General features: G+C 33.5%; 1 pseudogene; it reads right to left on the bottom strand.

Moving 5' to 3' along the window:
• The window catches only part of LOC114267514 (ABC transporter C family member 8-like), a 158809-nt pseudogene that overhangs the window by 134741 nt on the left and 4802 nt on the right, over positions 1-19266 (bottom strand).

The following is a 19266-nucleotide window of genomic DNA, read 5'->3' as shown; positions in this document are numbered from 1 at the left end:
TAAATACTCTTTTATTAAAAAAAATTTAACAGAATTAATTAAAAAATAAAATTCATAACTACTCTCCTATATAATAATAAAATTACCTAAATTATTAATTAAAATATATTTTTAACATCATTAAAAATTATTAATTAACTTAATGATTTATTAATAAAATGAGCGATTTGTTATAAAATTAAAAATCTCAGGGGGGTGGAATATAATTTTTAAAACCACATGGATGATTCGTATTTTAATTAAATCTTAAGAGATGTATTTGTAATTTATCATTTAATAAAATATTATATTAATTAAATATTAATAATTATATAATTAAATGATATTTGTGTTAATAATATATGTCGTTGATATAAATGTAATCTAATTAATTGTTATTAATATTTGATTAACATAATTTTTTATAAAAATAACGTATTTAATGAATCTTACATATATTGGAAAATAATGAGTTTTCGGTAATTTTAATTCAAAATTAAAGTGAGATCTAACCACTGGTTGAGGTGAGTCTGAATGGTTTTGTATTATCTTAAGTGAGAATATTGCAATACAAAAATAATGAGCCGAAACTATTGAAATGTGAATGATAATTGTCTTATAAAGTGAATATCAATAAAGTTGGGTTTAGATTTGAACTTAGTTTTCGTTTGGATTGGACTTAGACTTGTACTTGTGCATGTTGTTGGGTTTGGTCTTAGATTTAGACTTAGACCTAGTTTTGAGCTTTGGGCTGAGCTGTATTGGGCTTAGTTTTGCATATGTTTGAGATTGGGTTTGGATCGGGTTGTGATCCAACACCCATATTTATTTTACAACTCATATAGTTTAATTCTCAAAACTTATGCATAATATACACATTATGATGTATATAATGGTTTTAGAACTTTGAACTTTTGTAACTCTAGCCCTAATGGCTAGAGTTTAAGGCATTTGATGACCCATTGATGTTAGCTTTCATGACTAAGGCTCTCCCCTAATAGTATAAATAGAGGCCTTTTACTTCTAACTTAGTAGATTGTTTTTAGAGATGTTTTTGTGATGGAAAATGAGATGGTGTTTTGGGATAAAAAGTTGAAGATATTTTTTTACATCAAAGAACCTGTATTCTTTTGTTAGCTTCTTCTTTGGTTCTTATTAAAGATAGTGCATCCATTATCAAGTTCCCGAAACTATTTAGAAGGTGCTTCTGCATTAGTTGGTTTCGACCGTCGTATCCTGAGAGACAGACATCAGCGTACCTCTAACATCCATCGAGAGGCGATAAATCTATTTTAAAGAAACTGTCTAGTGCAAGTTTCGGTTTGCTTCTTTTCTTATTAAATTTTTCAATATTTAATATACAAATATGAGTTCTAAACTTTAGTTATCTATGTTAATAATTTGTTCTATTAGTAATGTAATCTAATTCATTTTGGTATTTTTGGTTGTATCGTTTATTCTGTATTTCAACCTTTTAATAAATAAAAAATTTATTGTCATTTCTATTTAATTTATTATATATATATATTTCATGTATTATTATGAAAAATACCAACAACATATTGAACGATTTAAATTATTAAGATAGACCAGAACAAGGTCCATCATGGGCCAACAACACTTTCTAGTTCAAACTATCTTCCGTGAATGAGGTATCATTGATTAATGAAAAATTATAAATAAAATTGCAATAATGTTTAAGAGATTTGTTTTGAGAGCTCTAATGTAATTCTATGGACGTGGAGAGTACCCATATGAAGTGGGGCTCACACTTCTCTTTTTATTTCTCTCTACCCCCTCTCTCTCTTTCATCTCACTAAAGTTCCATTTAGAGTTCTTAAATTAGAACCATGTATCATTTACTTATAAAATTAAGTCACTAAATTTTATCTCTCACTAATTTAAAATTATTATAATATCTATCTCAAATTTAAATTATTTATTGGGGAGTGATACCAATCAGTGTGTTTAGTTTTAATTTTTTTAAAATTAAGTTTTTTATTTTTTGTGTTTTTTTTTTTGTTTTTAGTTAATATTTTTTAAATTTTAAGAAATTTTTTTTGAATATTTTTTTAGATATACCTTACTTAGATGTATCTAAATAAAAAAATATTTTAAAAAAATAATAAATATAGAAAAATATAAAAGATGTACTAAATTTTCATATTTTTTTGATATTTAGTATATTTATAAAAAAAAATTCACAAATATTATATTTTTTAAGTATATTTAAATTTTTTTAAAATATTAAAAAAAATTATTAAAAATATTAAAATACAAAAAAATAAAAAAATAAAAAATTTTAAAAATTATTTTTTAAAAATCAGAACCATACAAACTGAATATAATTGTTACATCCAATATTGAAGATTTGGAAGACGGAGATGGACAAGTGTCTGGGATGCGGGGTACACGCAATGGATTTTCTTTGGGGTGGAACGCGGTTTTCTTTAAAGTAAAACTGCATGTTTGACTTTAGCAGCATAATTGAAAAGTTGGCTTGGTTTGCAAAGGATGCGGGCCACTGTGTTCACCCACTCACTGCAAGTCTGTCGTGTTTCATTTAATATTTTTTTAAAGATATACATTAATTATTTTGAAAAATATAAAAAATATGTATAAAAATGTAAGAAAATAAAGAACATAATTATTTTTTAGTAGTGACTTGAAACTTTTTAACCATTTTATCACTTGTGAAATAACGGGAGAATTTTTTTAAGGTCTCTAGTATTAAAATTTTATGATATAAAAGATATTTAATATTTTCATAATATCTAAGGTCCGTCAACATCGATAAGAGAAAATTTGATTCAGAGAAAATTGTCAAATTCAGAGAAAATTCAAGAATAATCTAGAAAACATTGCCAAATTCAAAGAAAATTTATAAGGCTTCATTATTATTCAGATCTCCTTACTATTTTCTCTAGTTTACAAATCTCTTCAAGCTTTTAGTACTCTTTGGCTATGTTTGATTCCACAAGACTAATAGTGAGGTATTAACAATCCTATGAAATTAGTGTGGTATTCACAATCCCACCCCTATCCCATTACTAATAATCCTATAAATTTGTTGGATTAACTATCCATTGGATTAATAATCCTAAAAAAAATGTCAAAACAAACATAGAATAATTGGACCCACGGATTAATAATCCTAATCCCATACCCTAATCCTTCCAATCAAACATGCCCTTTTTCCACAATTCATCTTTGATATCTCTACCACTGCCTTTGATGAATGCAGTGGTGGTCCGAGTGGTGGTTTCAAATCAGAGAAAATTGAGAAATTCTAGACTTTTCAAACCCAAAGAAAATTGAAATTTCTTTGAGTTCAAATTTTTGCAACCTACAACTCGAAAACTAATATCAATTATAGAGGTAAATACCAACATTATGACAATCTAATTCACAATCTTTTAAAAATGACTCACAACTAATACTGATTCTATTTCAATAACTGGATTCTAACTTTTATCACTCAACAAAATGCACTTGAAAATTTCTCTTTTGTCCCCTTTTGTCACAGGATTCTAACATCACAGAGAAAATTATTCAAGGCAAAGAAAATTGTGTTTTGACTCAACTAGAGAAAATTGATCAAACTAGAGAAAATTGCAGTTCTCTCTTCTCTTCTAGAGAAATTCTAAACCAGAGAAATCTAGAGCAAATTGAACATCACAAAGAAAATTAAACATGCCAGAGAAATTTTTTTGACTCAACCAAAGAAAATTGATCAAACTAGAGAAAATTACAGTTCTCTCTTCTCTTCTAGAGAAAATTGAACATCATAGAGAAAATTATTCAAAGTAGAGAAAACTAAATTTACTAAAGAAAATTGTGTTTTGACTCAACTAGAGAAAATTAATCAAACCAGACAAAATTGCAGTTCTCTTTTTTTTTTTTTCCAACTTCATTCCTCATCTTTCTCAAATTCTCTAGTTTGCTTATAATTATTGTTTCTTTTTTTATTTTGAATAATAATGAAGCCTTGTGAATGCACCCTGCAATAAATTACAGATTTATAGTGATTTAGTAAACTAAGGTCACGTTTGTGTAAAAAATAGTTCAACATCTAATACATTAATACAACCAACACATTGCTCATACAAAGCATACTGCATTTAACAACCCAAAAACGAATCAGATCTGAAATGTCCAATGAACACAGAAATTGCTTCCAAAAAAAAAAAACAAAAAACAAAAAAGGGGGATTGAGATTGAGAACCTTTGATACTTCATGGGTCATAGTCTTCAAATCCAATTGGTTTTTGCCGAAACCATTGACCATTTCGCCGGAGATAAGGAAGAAGACGGGCATGGAAGAGCCATGAACGATGGCTTCTAAGCTTCTGGAGATCATGAGAACCTAATCGTACTTGTCAGCGAATGAGAAGAGCTGATAAAAGGGTAAGCTCTGCTCCTTCTTCTTCTTTGCCTTCGGCATTTATTTCGCTGCCTCTATATTCTCAGCCATTTTCACCATCGACTGATCGAAGTAAATACAACCAACTCTGTATTGGGTCTAGTTTAATGGGTGATCTTTGTTTCTGGGTTCCTCACCATTAGAGGAGAGCGATGTGAGGTCGAGAAGATACAGAGCAATAAAAATAGAGAAAATAAGAGAAAAAGTAGAGAGAGAGAGAGAGAGAGAGAGAGAAAGAGAGGGACAAACGTGACATATAGGTGTCGGGGGTTGAGGGACCTAAGACATCATAAAATAATATTATGAATCTCTTTCATTACTAAAAATGAGAGAGAAACCTTAGATTAATTTTCCCATGGAAAAACCCCTTAAATTTTAGCGACATTTTAAAATTGAATTAGATTCTCTTTTAAGTTCAACATTTTTGACCAAGCATTTAGATTTGAAGCCCATTTTGGGAATATAGGTTAAAAGTTAAAAACCAATTTTTAATCTATTTTGGGTCATATTACCTCTCACATGAAATAGTTAAAAAAAACTAAAAAAAGTAAAAAAAAATCAACTTTTAACCATCTTCTCAAAACACCCCTTGGTGGGTCTGTTTTAAAGTCAATTTCATTTCAAACCATTTACTTTTTAGGTTCGTTGATTAAAATATTTATAGCAAAAAATTAATATAATCAAACCCTAATAAATATATTTGAATTATATTTATTTTAAAAAATAAACATCAAATATAATTTTAAAATAATAATTATTTTTTGTAATATAAATGTGATTTTAAAAAATATTTATATAATATGTATCGATATTAGATCATCTTAATTTTTTAAATGAATATTTTTCCCCAACGAACCTTAAAAAGTGGATACTTTGAATTATTCAATCCAACTTGAATGAATCTAATTCCTAAAATATACACTCAAGTCAGAGAATTAATTCCAAACCAAAAAAAAAAAAACCCATTTATGGTTGCAGCATCTATAATTTTCAGTTGTCGCCATAATATATATTGAAAAAAAAATTAGCATCACTATTATTATTATTATTATTATTAATTTTAAACACAGTTTTATGAAATGAAAATATGCGAATAAAAATACTAAAGACTCTAAATATTTTACCAAAAAAATTACTAAACATTTACATGCATGTAGTGTTTTGATAAATTTTTTGATAGATTATTCGATATCTCTAACATTGCTCTCTGCAAAAGGGCTATATTGGAAAATGACTTGATGTATGGGTGTTTTCTGAGGTCAAATGTATAATATCTTCAATAGATGATCCATGGCAAAGGCAACGAGAGAGCTCAATGTAACAGTGTGTTCTCTCTATAGAATTCCTCATTTGACTGGTTAGGTTTTGAGATTACCACATTTCGAGATTTTCAATGAACTAATGGTTGTGAGTGTTTTGGGACAAAGAGAAAAAAAAAAATTGGGAACAGAAAACCCCTATAGCCTAGTCGACTCGCTGATAGTTAACTACTTCGGCACCAAATTAATTGTTTATTTATTCTTCATCAACATATCTTATTATAAGAGTACAGAATTCCTCCTGCAGCTGGACCAGTACTCAGCTTCAAGCTTAGAAAATGAAGAATTCGTCTCCCTAACTTTGAAGGATCATCGTACTCAACCAGTTCCCCTGCAAAACCATAACATGGCACATTTACATTAATAAGCTTCATTTACTGGCATGAAAGACATTTCAACATGCTAACCTAAAATTGGACTAGACTTAGTTATATTTGCAACACATTTAAATTTTAGGCTGCAAATAATACTATAAAATTGGTTATCTAGATTTTTGTGTGTGTTGAAAAAAAACACACATGTCTGGGGGAAAAAGAAAAAAACATTCATGTGAACCTCGATTGTGCAAGAATAGAAGCATACAGAAAGAAAGGACCATGACCATGTCACTGTCTATGATGGTTGGAACTCTGTGAGCTACGGTTATCATTCTATGTAGAGTGGCATCAGTAGCGGAGTCAATGGAATCGGTTGCTTCATCTAGGACAATAATTTTTTTCTCCTAAGAAGGACTCTTTTGAGACAGAAGAGCTAGCGTTGCCCCACACTCCAGTTCTCGCCTTCATCGCTCACTGTAAAATACAATAAAAAGCAATGTTTTCTATGCATTATTAATTTCAACCTTATATAGTTTATGAGTTCAACTCACCTGACGAATCGAGTAAATTAGGAAGGCTGTTGATGGTAGCCTTAAGTTGGCACTTCTCCAAAGCCTACAAATCAAGAATTAATCAGATTTTATTATTTATCACATATTTACTAACAAAACATTGTTCTAAAATTATGAAATTTTCTTGTTGACATGTCACATGTCAATCGTAGATGCACTACAAAAATTTAAAGTTTTTGTGACGGCAAAATACTGTCGCTAATACTTCTAATGTCGTCTTAAAAAACTTTTAGCGAGGGGAAATGATTTTTAGCGACGGCAAAAGGAGGGGTCACAATAGAGGGCGTTGCAAAAACGTTATAGCAACGGCATCATGCCATCGCCTTTTTTTTGCAACGGCAAATGTTGCCTTTTGCGACGACATTTTGCTATCGCCTATAATATCTAAAAAATGGAGACCTTTTGCGACGACACTATTTTGCCGTCGCTAAAATTTTTATTTGAGATAGCAAAAATTTCTATTGCAAATTGTTTTTTTTTTGCGACGACATATTTCTTTTGTGATGGCATTTAATATGTCACCAAAAAAAAAGTTTTGGTTTTTTGCGACGGTGTGGTGCCGTCCCAAGAAAAAGTGCAATAATTATTATAAAAAAAAATTACCTGTTTTTTGCGACGGTGTGGTGATGTCACCAAAAAAAAAAACCAGCAATAAAATTATTAAAAATATTAAAATTACCTATATTCAATAAAAAAACAATTGAAAAAGAAACCAATAATTGCATAATAATATAAAAATTCCTGTATAGAAATAACAATTTCTCCATAATAAAAATATTTTTGCATTCATAACTATACATCAACAAAATTATCCCACTACATAATGTTCCATAATACATATATAATATTTAAATACATATGTTGTTCATAATTCAAAATAACATAAACCAAAATTAAAAGTTTTCCTCATCATTCTTCGTGGTATAAAAACAAAAATTAGTCGCATTCTTCATAGGCATGATATCCAAAAGAAGCAAACTCCTACTCCGGAAATATCTAAAAACAAAAAATAAAAATAATTAATGACATTAAAATTATGTGTTAATATGTTAATTACAAAAAAACATAAAAATTTAACTACTATACAATTACAAAGATAATTAAGAAAATAATTTTGCCTATTCTGAAATCTGGCTCTAACTCCCAAACCGGGAACTCAATTCGAGTCTCGTCTTCTCCCACAAGTCTCCTGTGCCTAGGCAGTCGTTTATGCCAAGTTTCGTCCTAATCTAATGCTGTTTAGCGATTTTGGGACGTTAACACCTCGAATTCTAAGTTTCTTAAAGAACTAGTTTGCCTAGAGTGAAATCCGGCTCTAACTCCTAAACCGGGAACATAATTTGAGTCCCGTCTTCTCCCACAAGTCTCTCATGCCAAGGCGGTCGTGTGTGCCAAGTCTCGTGCTAATCCAACACCGTTTGGTGATTTTGGGGCATTAATACCTTGAATTCTAAGTTTCTTAAGAAACTAGTTTGTCTAGAGTGAAATTCAGCTTTAACTCCCAAACCGGGAACCCGATTTGAGTCTTATCTTCTCCCACAAGTCTCTCATGCCAAGGCGGTCATGTGTGCCAAGTTTCATGCTAATCCGATACCGTTTGGTGATTTTGGGGCGTTAACACTTCGAATTCTAAATTTCTTATGAAACTAGTTTGTCTAGAGTGAAATCCGGCTCCAACTGCCAAACCGGGAACCCGATTCAAGTCCCGTCTTCTCCCACAAGTCTCTTGTGCCAAGGTGGTCCTGTGTGCCAAGTTTCGTGCTAATCTGATGCCGTTTGGTGATTTTGGGGCATTAACACATCGAATTCTAAGTTTCTTAAGAAACTAGTTTGTCTAGAGTGAAATCCAGCTCTAACTCCCAAACTGGGAACCCAATTTGAGTCCCGTCTTCTCCCACAAGTCTCTCGTACCAAGGCAGTTGTGTGTGCCAAGTTTCGTGCTAATTCAATGCTGTTTGGTGATTTTGGGGCGTTAACACCTCGAATTCTAAGTTTCTTAAGAAACTAGTTTGTCTATACCGAAATTCAACTCCAACTCCCAAACAGAGAACCCAATTTGAGTCCCGCCTTCTCTCACAAGTCTCTTGTGCCAAGGCGATCTTGTGTGCCAAGTTTTGTGCTAATCCGACATCGTTTGGTGATTTTGGGGCGTTAACACCTCGAATTCAAAATTTCTTAAGAAACTAGTTTGTCTTGACCGAAATCCAGCTCTAACTCTCAAATCGGGAACCCAATTCGAGTCCCATTTTCTTCCACAAGTCTCTCGTGCCAAGGTGGTCGTGTGTGCCAAGTTTCGTGCTAATCTGATGTCGTTTGGTGATTTTGGGACGTTAACACCTCGAATTCTAAGTTTCTTAAGAAACTAGTTTGTCTATACCAAAATCCGGCTCCAACTTCCAAACCGGGAACCCAATTCGAGTCTTGTCTTCTCCCACAAATCTCTCATGCCAAGGCGGTCATGTGTGCCAAGTTTCGTGCTAATCCGACACTATTTGGTATTTTGGGGCGTCAATACCTCGAATTCTAAGTTTCTTAAGGAACTAGTTTGTCTAGACCGAAATCTGGCTCTAACTCCCAAATTGGGAACCCGATTTAAGTCACGTCTTCTCCCACAAGTCTCTCGTTGAGGGTTTTTTTTTGTCCATGATGGGACAGTGGGTCCAAGTGTATGGCTTTAAAGTTAAGAGGGGTAAAATGATATTCAGTGATAGTTGAAGGGGCAAAGTGTAAATAACCCTAGTTTTTTTTCCTTGACTACTCAGAACAGCCCCTGATTTTTTTTTTGGATAAACAGAACAGTCCCTGATGTTGATTAATATATATGTACATATATTGAATAGCATGAGACTTTACTTCAAAAATATTAATAAATTAATTTTCATTTCAGGGGACTGAAATCCATGCATAAACTGAAATTTAAAAGCTTCAAATCAAGCAATCCAAACTACTAAATACTTACGAAAATAAAAAAGCAGATAAAAATCAGCAATACCTGGTATGCAACATCAAAAAATGAAATATGGTTCTTTTCTTGAATGACATCAACAATTTTTTCCCATTGTTCTAGGGTCAGATCAATACCATGAAGCAACACAAAAGATTCTTTAGGGGCACTTTATATACGGGCACACTTTCCTTAATATACAGTCAAAAAGCTCATTTCCTTAATATACAGGCACACTTTGTGGCTCAACTAACTATATAAAAATAAATTAAAAAAAAAAACCAAAACCAAAATACAAAATAGAAAATTTATACAACTTAACAATTAGTGATTACTCAAAATAGAAAATTTCTCATACTATGCATAAATAAAAAGTAATGCACGTACCTTTTCATCCAATGAGTGAATGAAGCTTTCTATAGGACTCAGAACTCTTCCAAAAGGAAGAGGAAACTCTATGTCATGTCATTTCCCTAAGAAAAATTGATCTGGGATATATGACATCTTTTCAACAAGTTCTTAAATGAGCATAATCAATGGTCCTTTATACCAATGTAGTGTAGAGAAGAACTCATGCTTTCTTTTTCTTTTTTATTTATTTATTTTATAAATAAGAGTAACTTTATTAGAAAAAAAGCATCAAGATGATACTAACAAAAACAATCCACACCAGGAAAATTACATCTCAACTAACTAAAGAATCAACAATAATCAATAAGGAAAATAAATCCGACTCAACCCTTCCCAACACCCAATAGGACAACACCAATAATAAGAACTCATGTTTTTCTTTTCAAGGAATCTCCCAAAAAATAGTTTTAACAAAATCTTTTAATTTCTTAAGACTTACTAAGTTCAATTCTTTATATTTCTCTACAAACAGAGTACATTAAATGTAATAAATGGCTATAACCAAATTCCCATAACAAGCCCAAATGCTCAAGTACCATGTTAATGAAAGCATTACCCTTCCCAGTAATATTTCGTTAGAGTGGTCAACACCATAAATATCTGACGTATCAAAGAAAGTAATACCTTTACTGTATGCATACTTGATTATTGCAATGCCATCCTCATCAGAGACAGGAGAATTGTAGGCTCCACTAAGCCCCATACAGCCATAACCCAATTTTGAGACCTGAGAAAAAGAAGAAAAAAAAAAAATTCCAAATTCAAAAAACGAATCAGAAACAAAAATACATTGATAAAACATTTCTAAATACAGCTAAAGGTCATCAACTTTTATCATCGCAAACATAGAAAGATATATTTAACTTTCTTCATAATATAATTTATTCCAAACATGGAACTAATCACAAGCATCCAACTAGGCAATTACATAAAACAACGACAAAAATCTGGTGACATAAACCATTTTGTTTTTAAAAATACTAGCAAACAAAAAGGAAAACAACCTTAAAATTTTCAGCAGCCCTGTTATCATAGCCCATGAAGCATGGATACTTCCATATCAAAATTGTATTGGATACCAATACTCTTTGGATACTCACAAATGCTTATCCAATACTTCCCAAAAATATCCCAATTAAAGTTTATTTGTCTTTAATTTTAGAATCAAAGTATCATATATGTTCAAGATAAGTATTCAACATATTTTGACAATAAGATGTGACATTTCTTGTGTAATGTTAGAGTATAATTGTTAGAATATATGTAAGACTAGTTTCTTCAAATACTTTGCGTACTAGACCCGAAAAATTGAGAAACAGTAAAATTAAAGCATGTCAAATTTTGTCGAGTCACCTAGGTTGATGTAATGTATTCGACCAGTTGGCTGAAGACTTGATTATTGGTATACCGATCAATCCAGCCGAGTTGGCCTGATTCAGGAAGCTCCCCCCAGAGCAAAGCAAGCTGTAAGTCAGTTTTTCAAGTCTGCATTTCCACTAGAAAGCTCACTACACACCACATCACATCACATTTTGACTTAACAAAGTGCAAATGCAATGCTCAGGAGGTGAAAACTACTAAATTGAAAGTTCTGGTTGGTTCTTAGCAGCTTATCGTAGCTGGAACAATACATATTTATTGTTGTATATTACTTTTTTTTATTATAAATTTGTCATATTGGTATTCTTCCCATGTTGTTTCTCTATCTTGTATTCATATTTATGTTTTATAAATCATGGCAGTCTTGTCTGTTGCTAGGAAAACTTTTGATAATGGATAAATTTTTTGATTTTGGCTATTGTCAGCAAAATCAAAGCTTTTCAAGTATTATTTCAAAAGTACAAATTAGCTTGACTAAAATAAAAATAATCCAGCCAGAAAAATAATTAAAATAAATCAACAAGACTCTTATTTTTTAGTCTATTCAAATAAAAACCTGATTTGAAGCACTATTGAGACTGAAATTCAATCTAATATATATATATATATATATATATTCTATTACACACACACATATACAAATTTCTCGATGCAAATACGATTAGAGTATAAAGAATTGAACCGATATGTATATTGATAATCATCTGAATTTCAAATTCCAACTCCATAATTGTGTTTGAACAGAAACAAATACCGATTATTGGCGGGAATTTGGAGAAAAAATGGGGGGGTAATTAGGGTTTTTTTACCTCAAATCGTGGATTTAGAATCTAACTATGGGCATCTCAAAATCAGCTATTGTTTGTGTAATCGATCACTTCCACTTTCTTCTTCCTCCTCAAATCCGTCGTCTGCCGTCGCTCGCCATCTCTCTCTCTCTCTCTCTCTCTCTCTCGTTGTACAAAGGGATTAGGGATATTTGGTTGAAGGGGATTTTTGGTTCTTGAGATTGGGGATTTTTGGTTTGGGCAGAGCAGGAATGAAAAAAATTTAAGGAGGGAAACCGAGCGGGAATGGGGGGAAAAAAAAAGAAGCTAAGCATCAAATTTTGATTTTTTTTTTGTTTTGCTTTCCATCACAAACAAATATTTAAACAATAAAACGGTGTCGTTTAACTCTTTTTTTTTTCTTTTTTTTTTTTGCGGCGGAAGTTGCTGTCACCAAAAAACTTTATTTTTTGTTAAAAAATATATATATTTTTTGTAGTTAATGAAATTTTTTTTTTAGTTACTAAGGTTGAAAATTTATTTGTTTCATTTTTATTTTAATGAAAAAAGATTATTATTATCCTTTATTGGGCAAATTACATATACACCCCTCGAGGTTTGGCTAAATTACAAATACCCCCCTGAGGTTTGAGAAATTACAAATTCCCCCCTGAATGCTATATTTGCATAAGAAATTAGGGGGTAATTTGTTATGAAATATAAACCTCAGGGGGTAAATTGTTATGAAAATACAAACCTCAGGGGGCGGGATGTAATTTCCGAAACCTCAGGGGGGTATCTGTAATTTAGCCAAACCTCGAGGGGTGTATATGTAATTTGCCCTTTTTTTTATTTGGTAGAATTAGGAGTAATATTTTAATGAAAAATATTTTCCATTAAAATAAAGTTAATTTTTTGTGATCAATGAAAAATATTTTTCTATGGCCCATTTTTTTTGGTTACTAAAAATCAGGAACTAATTTTTTGTGGAAGAAGAGATGGAGCAGCATTAGTGTTAAAGGTGGTGGATAAGAGGTGATGGTGGTGGTGGCGAAGGAGATTAGTGGTGAAGTTGTGGTAGTGGTAGAGGAGATGGAGTGGCGGTGGTTGAAAAGAGGTAATAGTAGTAGTAGTGGCAGTAGTAGTAGTAGTGGTGGTAGTGGAGTGGTAGCGATGGTAGTAGTAATGGTAGTCGTAGAGGTGGAGTGGCAACAGTGGTAGTAGTGGACTGGCATTTGCAGTAGTGGTGAAGGTGGTAGAGGAGATGGGTGGTGAGAGAGAGAGATGGGTGAGAGATAGATAGATACATAGAGAGAGACAGAGAGACAGAAACAGAGACAAAGACAGAGTGATAAGCGAAAGAGAGGCAAAATAGTCACTAAAAGTGCATTTTCTTGTAGTGGATCAATAAATCGAGAGGGAGCTCGATAAATAGAGAAGAGATGAGGTAGAGAATGAACAAGGCGAACACAGTGGAGGAGAGAAAGATAGACAGACAGACAAATAGACAAGCAGACAGAAAGAGAAATAAAGAAAGAAGAGTGATGAGTGAGAGAGAGAGATAGAGAGAGAAAGAGATAGAGACAGACAGACAGACAGAAAAAGAGAGAAAAACAACAGATAATCGAGAGATAGACCAAAAAAGAGAGAGAAAGAGAGCAAAAAAAGATGAACGTGAGAGAGACAGAGAGAGAAAAGAGATAGAGATAAGAGAGGTGCGTGAGAGAGAGAGAAGAGAGATGAGAGAGATAGAGAGAAGGGAAATGAGCGAGAGACGTAGAGAGAGAGATAGATAGACAGATAGACAGTGAAGAGTGATGAATGGGAGAGAGAAAAAGAAGAGAAAGACAGAGAGAGAGAGAGAAAAAGAGAGAAAGATGCAGAGACAAAGACGAAGACAGAGAGATAGGAAGATGAAAAAATAGGTAAAAAGAGAAATGTTATATCAAAAGAGTAAGATGAAATCGTTTTTTTTTTTTTTTAAAATTGCGACAGAAAAATACCGTTGCATTTATTCAAACCATTTTGTGACTATATATATATATATGAAGCTATCTCAAAGCCACAATATTTTTTTTTTTACTTTTTTTTTTTTACAATGATACCTATTATAGTCGCAAAAACCCATTTTTTTTTAATTTTTTGCGACTACAACTGGTGCCGTCACAAAAACTTTATTTTTTCACAACAGCAATTTCTGCCATCGCAAATACTCTTTTTTTTTGCAACATCAATTTCTGTCATCGCAAATACTGTCCTTTTTTGCGATAACACTTTCTGCCGTTGCAAATACTCTATTTTTCCGTAACAGCAAATTGTGCTGTCGTAAAAACTCATATTTTTCGCGACAGCAAGTTGTGCCGTCGCAAAAATTCACCTTTTTTGTGATAGCAAGTTATGCCGTCACAAAAAGTCACCTTTTGAGACGGCAAATGTGCCGTCACAAATGCTTCTGTCGTTTAAGCCCACTTTTCTTGTAGTGATGTATACAAAGATTTAGAATTAATAGGCTTTACCTGTCATATTTCATCATCAGAATAAACACCTAAAGGATCCAAATTCGTTTGAATAGTACCCTTGAAAAGTGTTGGCTCTTAAGGGATGATGCTGAGTTTCATCCTTAAATCCTTTAGACCTATTGAGCAAATGTCAAGTCCATCTATAAGAATTTTCCCACTATCTGGTTGTACCAGGCGAAACAAAGCACTTACGAGCACAGTTTTGCCATTTCCGGTCCTTCCAACAATTCCTACCTTGGTCCCTTCTGTGAAAATGCAAGTGATACCGTTAAGAACCAATCGGGCATTTGACCGGTATCTATCTGAATTCAACCAAAGCATAATGAATTGTTAGATTTAAATACCATCAGTAAAGTTACAAGCTAGCCACTAAGATAAAGGTTTATAAAGCTTTTATTCAATTTTAGGGATGGATGTGTTTAAATTGTCACTGGAATTTTAGGGATGAATGTGTTTAAATTGTCACTGGAGCTTCTTATGTTAGCTTGTTTAGCATTTTGAAGATTAAAGATAAAACTGATCTTAAATTAGGAAAGGGGAGTTGAAGATCACCCTATGGATGATTAGAACTTAGGTGAGGAGTCTTGGAATTCAAAGCGGAAACTATTACTAGAAAAAGCACATTGCATTTTTTTTCCCCTCCAAATATTTTAAATGAACCAGGCACTACATTTCAACTCTTTTACGAAAGATGTTTAAATTGTTTCATCAAAGATTGTGTTTGTGCCCAACAAGAAGCACCCTTACCTTCAAATCGTGTAACTCTATTTTTCCTTTGGAAGGCCATAAAGACAGTGGTCTTTTGTCCTCCACAATTGCCGGAGGCTCAGGAGGTATGTGCATAAACTGTTTGATCCGTTCCACAGAAATTATATAATTACAAAAGCTGCTATACCATCGAGTCATGAATACTTGGGTAACCGTCAAAGCCAAAGCATTAGAAAAAAGTCCAACAAGCCCTGCAAAAAGTTCAACACATGTGAAGTATCTAAGAAATCATTTCCAAGTGACAAACACGAAGTTTCAGTGGATCATGGATACCTGGAGCTACATAACCTATGGGAAGTAAAATCAAGAGAAAAACAACAGTAAATAAAGTTAGATTCTAAAGTGTTTCAACTCTCAAAATTAACCACTCTAGGGTTGCATTGGAATAGAAGAAAGTTTTGTATCCATGTCAATGAGCTTTAAATAGTTCTCGAAGAACTTGTTTGCCATATTAAATGGCCTTATTGTCACCACCCCAAGTGATTTCTCTGTTGCATAATTCATGATAGTTGCTTTTGTTGTTCCATTGATTCGCGTTAGTTCCCTTACAGAGGCTTGATAATATCCTTTCATTCAAAAGAGAAATATCATAGTGATTTTTTTTTTCATGGAAGAAGAATAAGAAAAAGACAATTATCAATGTGAAAATGAGACTTACTTGGAACATATTTTGAAGCCACTGGGGCGAACACTGCTACAATGAGAATTTACCACGTGACTGAGGCCATAATGCCAATAATTGTTAGTAGCTCAATCACAGCAACACAAACAAAGGGAAGACAGGAAGGTATGTTGAAATCTAACACACTCAAGTTCGATGAAGCCTGCAAGTCAAATGTGAAACAAATGTGCAAATTGAATACATAAAACCCTTAAAAGTGTAAGATTGCTTGAAAATAGGAAAAAATCTTACTCTGGTTAAAATCCAACCAATAGGGGTAGAATCAAAGAAGAGCATGGGAGCATCGAAAACTGAATTGATGAAGCCAGAGAAGAAGACTTTAGACGCTTTTAATCCCAAAAAGGCAGCAAACAAAGACCATAGATATACAAACAAGGCACTCATTGTTGAAATTATAGTGTATACTCTGATTAAGATGACATTGCTAATATTAGGAATTTGAATGGGAAACGCTAGCCAGTAAGTGAAGCTAGTCTAAAGAGCAGTAAAAGCAAGCTAAGTTATTATACTTAAACAGAGGAAAAGTGATCCCTTTGAGACGAGGATGTAATCGAAAAATGGTTTCCAACCAACATTGTCGTTTTCCTTCTCTTCTTCATCTGTCAGTTGTACTTTTGGTAAACCTTTAACATAAACATTCCTTTCTTTGTTTCCTTTACTAAGGTATGGCCTTTTAGTCTCTTCTAGATGATCCCTATCTCCTTTTTGGGATTCACTATAGTTCTTATTAATTTTAAGATCCAAGACTGTTATTACATTTCTATAGGCACTCACAAGCTTTTCAAATGGCGTCCCTTTCATCATGAGTTCTTTATAGCTTCCTGATTGAGTAACTTCCCCGCCTTCCATAGAATAAAATAAATAAATAAATAAAAATCTAGGCAAGATTTTGATAGCCAATATGTAAATACAAGAGTGGCAATTCAAAGTGGGTAAGATTACCAGAATTTTATCAACTGCAGAGAGAAACTCCACTCAATGAGTAACTAAAATGACGGTCTTTTTCTCTAGGGCAACCATAACACAATCCTACGGTTGTATTATTCAAAGTAAGAAACAACAAGAAAACTATTGTGTCATGTATATAAATGTATTCATTTATATCTAATCAACCTTACATTAAAAAGAGTCATTGCTGTATGTGCATCGACTGCACTGAAAGGGTCATCGCAGAGATATATATCAGCATCATTGTAGACAGCTCTGTAAGATTTCTGAAGAGAATTATATCTTGTATATTCAATGTGTGTTTACAACAAAAGTTACATCAACTTATATAGGAAACAAGAAACCCTAAAATCTAAGTATGGAAATATCTAATCAAAAGCCTAAGTTATATACAACCAAATCTGTCTTAAAAATAGAAAATATATACAAGATATACACAATATTCTCACACCCCTACTCAAACTCAAGGTGCTTTGGCGGAAATCATTGAGAGTTTGCTAAGAAGAAACTGAAATGGCGCAGTGGTATGAGTCTTGGTAAAGAAGTCAGCAAGCTGCAGAGCAGAGGGAACAAACGGAAGTGAAATAGAGTCAGACTGCAAATGTTGTCGGACGAAGTGACAATCAATCTCGATGTGCTTCGTCCGCTCATGAAAGATAGTGTTATAGGAAATTTGAATAGCACATCGGTTATCACAGTAGAGAGAAGTCGAGGAAGATTGAGGAACACCCAAATTAGATAAGAGACAATGCAGCCAAACAATCTCAGCAGTGGCATGAGCCATAACACGATACTCAATTTCAGCAGTAGAGCGAGCAACAACTGATTGTTTCTTGCTTTTCCAAGAGATCAATGAATCACCAAGAAACATACAGAAACCAGACGTAGACTTGCGATCAGTAACATTACCAGCCTAATCAGAATCAGCATAGGCTACCAAGTCCAAAGAGGAAGTAGAGGAAAACAGTAAGCCTTGAAAGATGGTACCCCTGAGATAACGAAGAATGTAAACCAAAGCAGCCCAGTAGGTAGAGCGAGGAGTAAAAACAAACTGACTAACCACATGTACAACATAAGCAAGATCAGGGCTAGTGACAGTCAGATAAACTAAACAACCCACAAGCTCATGATATAAGGTTGGATCATCCAATGGGACACCATCAGCAGAGTTGAACTTCACATTAAGCTCAATAGGTGTATCAAAAATCTTAGTGTTAATAAGACCAGCACGGTGAATGACCTCATTAGCATACTTAGCCTGAGAGAGAAAATAGCCCTTTGGAGAAGAAGCAACCTCAATACCCAGAAAATACCGTAAAGGACCCAAATTCTTCATTTCGAAGGTGCGGAAAAGATGCTGCTTGACCTCAGAGATAGCAGAAGAGTCAGAGCTAGCGATGATCATATAATCTACATACAGTAACAGAGCAACAAAGCCAACCGAGGTATGTCTCAGAAACAAAGTAGAGTCGGAAGCAGAAGGGTGAAACCCAAGCTCGGTAACAGCAGTCTAAAAGTGATCATACCAAGCACGAGGAGATTGCTTCAAACCATACAGAGCACGTCGAAGACGGTAAACCTGCCTAAAAAAGTGGGAAAGGCCAGGGGGTGGACGTATGTAGGCCTCCTCAGTGAGATGACCATTAAGGAAAACATTCTTGACCATTAAGGAAAACATTCTTAACGTTCATCTGATAGAGAGGCCAATGTTGAACAGCCGCAACATAAATCAATGTACGGACAGTAGTCATCTTAGCAACAAGGGCAAAGGTCTCCTCATAATCTATACCATACTCCTGTGAGAAACCCTTAGCAACCAGCTGAGCTTTGTATTGCTCGAGAGAACTGTCAGAATGAGTCTTGACTTTATAGACCCATTTGTAATCAACCAGATTCTTGCCAGAAGGCAAAGGAATCAACGCCCAAGTGTTAGTCTTCTGCAAGGCAAACAACTCATCCTCCATAGCACGAACCCAATGAGGATCCTGATAGGCCTCCTTGTAAGACTGAGGTTCTGAAAAAGAATGAATAGAAGACAAAAAAGTACGATATGAAGTAGAAAAACATGTATTAGACCAACCCAATCTGTTTGGAGGACAACGCTCTCGAGTAGGATACTGGGGGGCAACAGGATCAGAGTTATCAAAAGCAGGAGGAGCAGCAGCAGGAGTAGAGACAGCTAGTGGAAGGGAAGCCGTGCAACAGAAATAGACTAACAACGGAAGAGGAGAAGAAAC

This window comes from Camellia sinensis, chromosome 15 (genome assembly GCF_055761805.1).
Source record: "Camellia sinensis isolate YWXY chromosome 15, ASM5576180v1, whole genome shotgun sequence".
Lineage (NCBI taxonomy): Eukaryota > Viridiplantae > Streptophyta > Magnoliopsida > Ericales > Theaceae > Camellia > Camellia sinensis.
The sequence above is the reverse complement of the archived record's forward strand: the minus strand, read 5'-3'. Positions and strand labels throughout refer to the sequence as shown.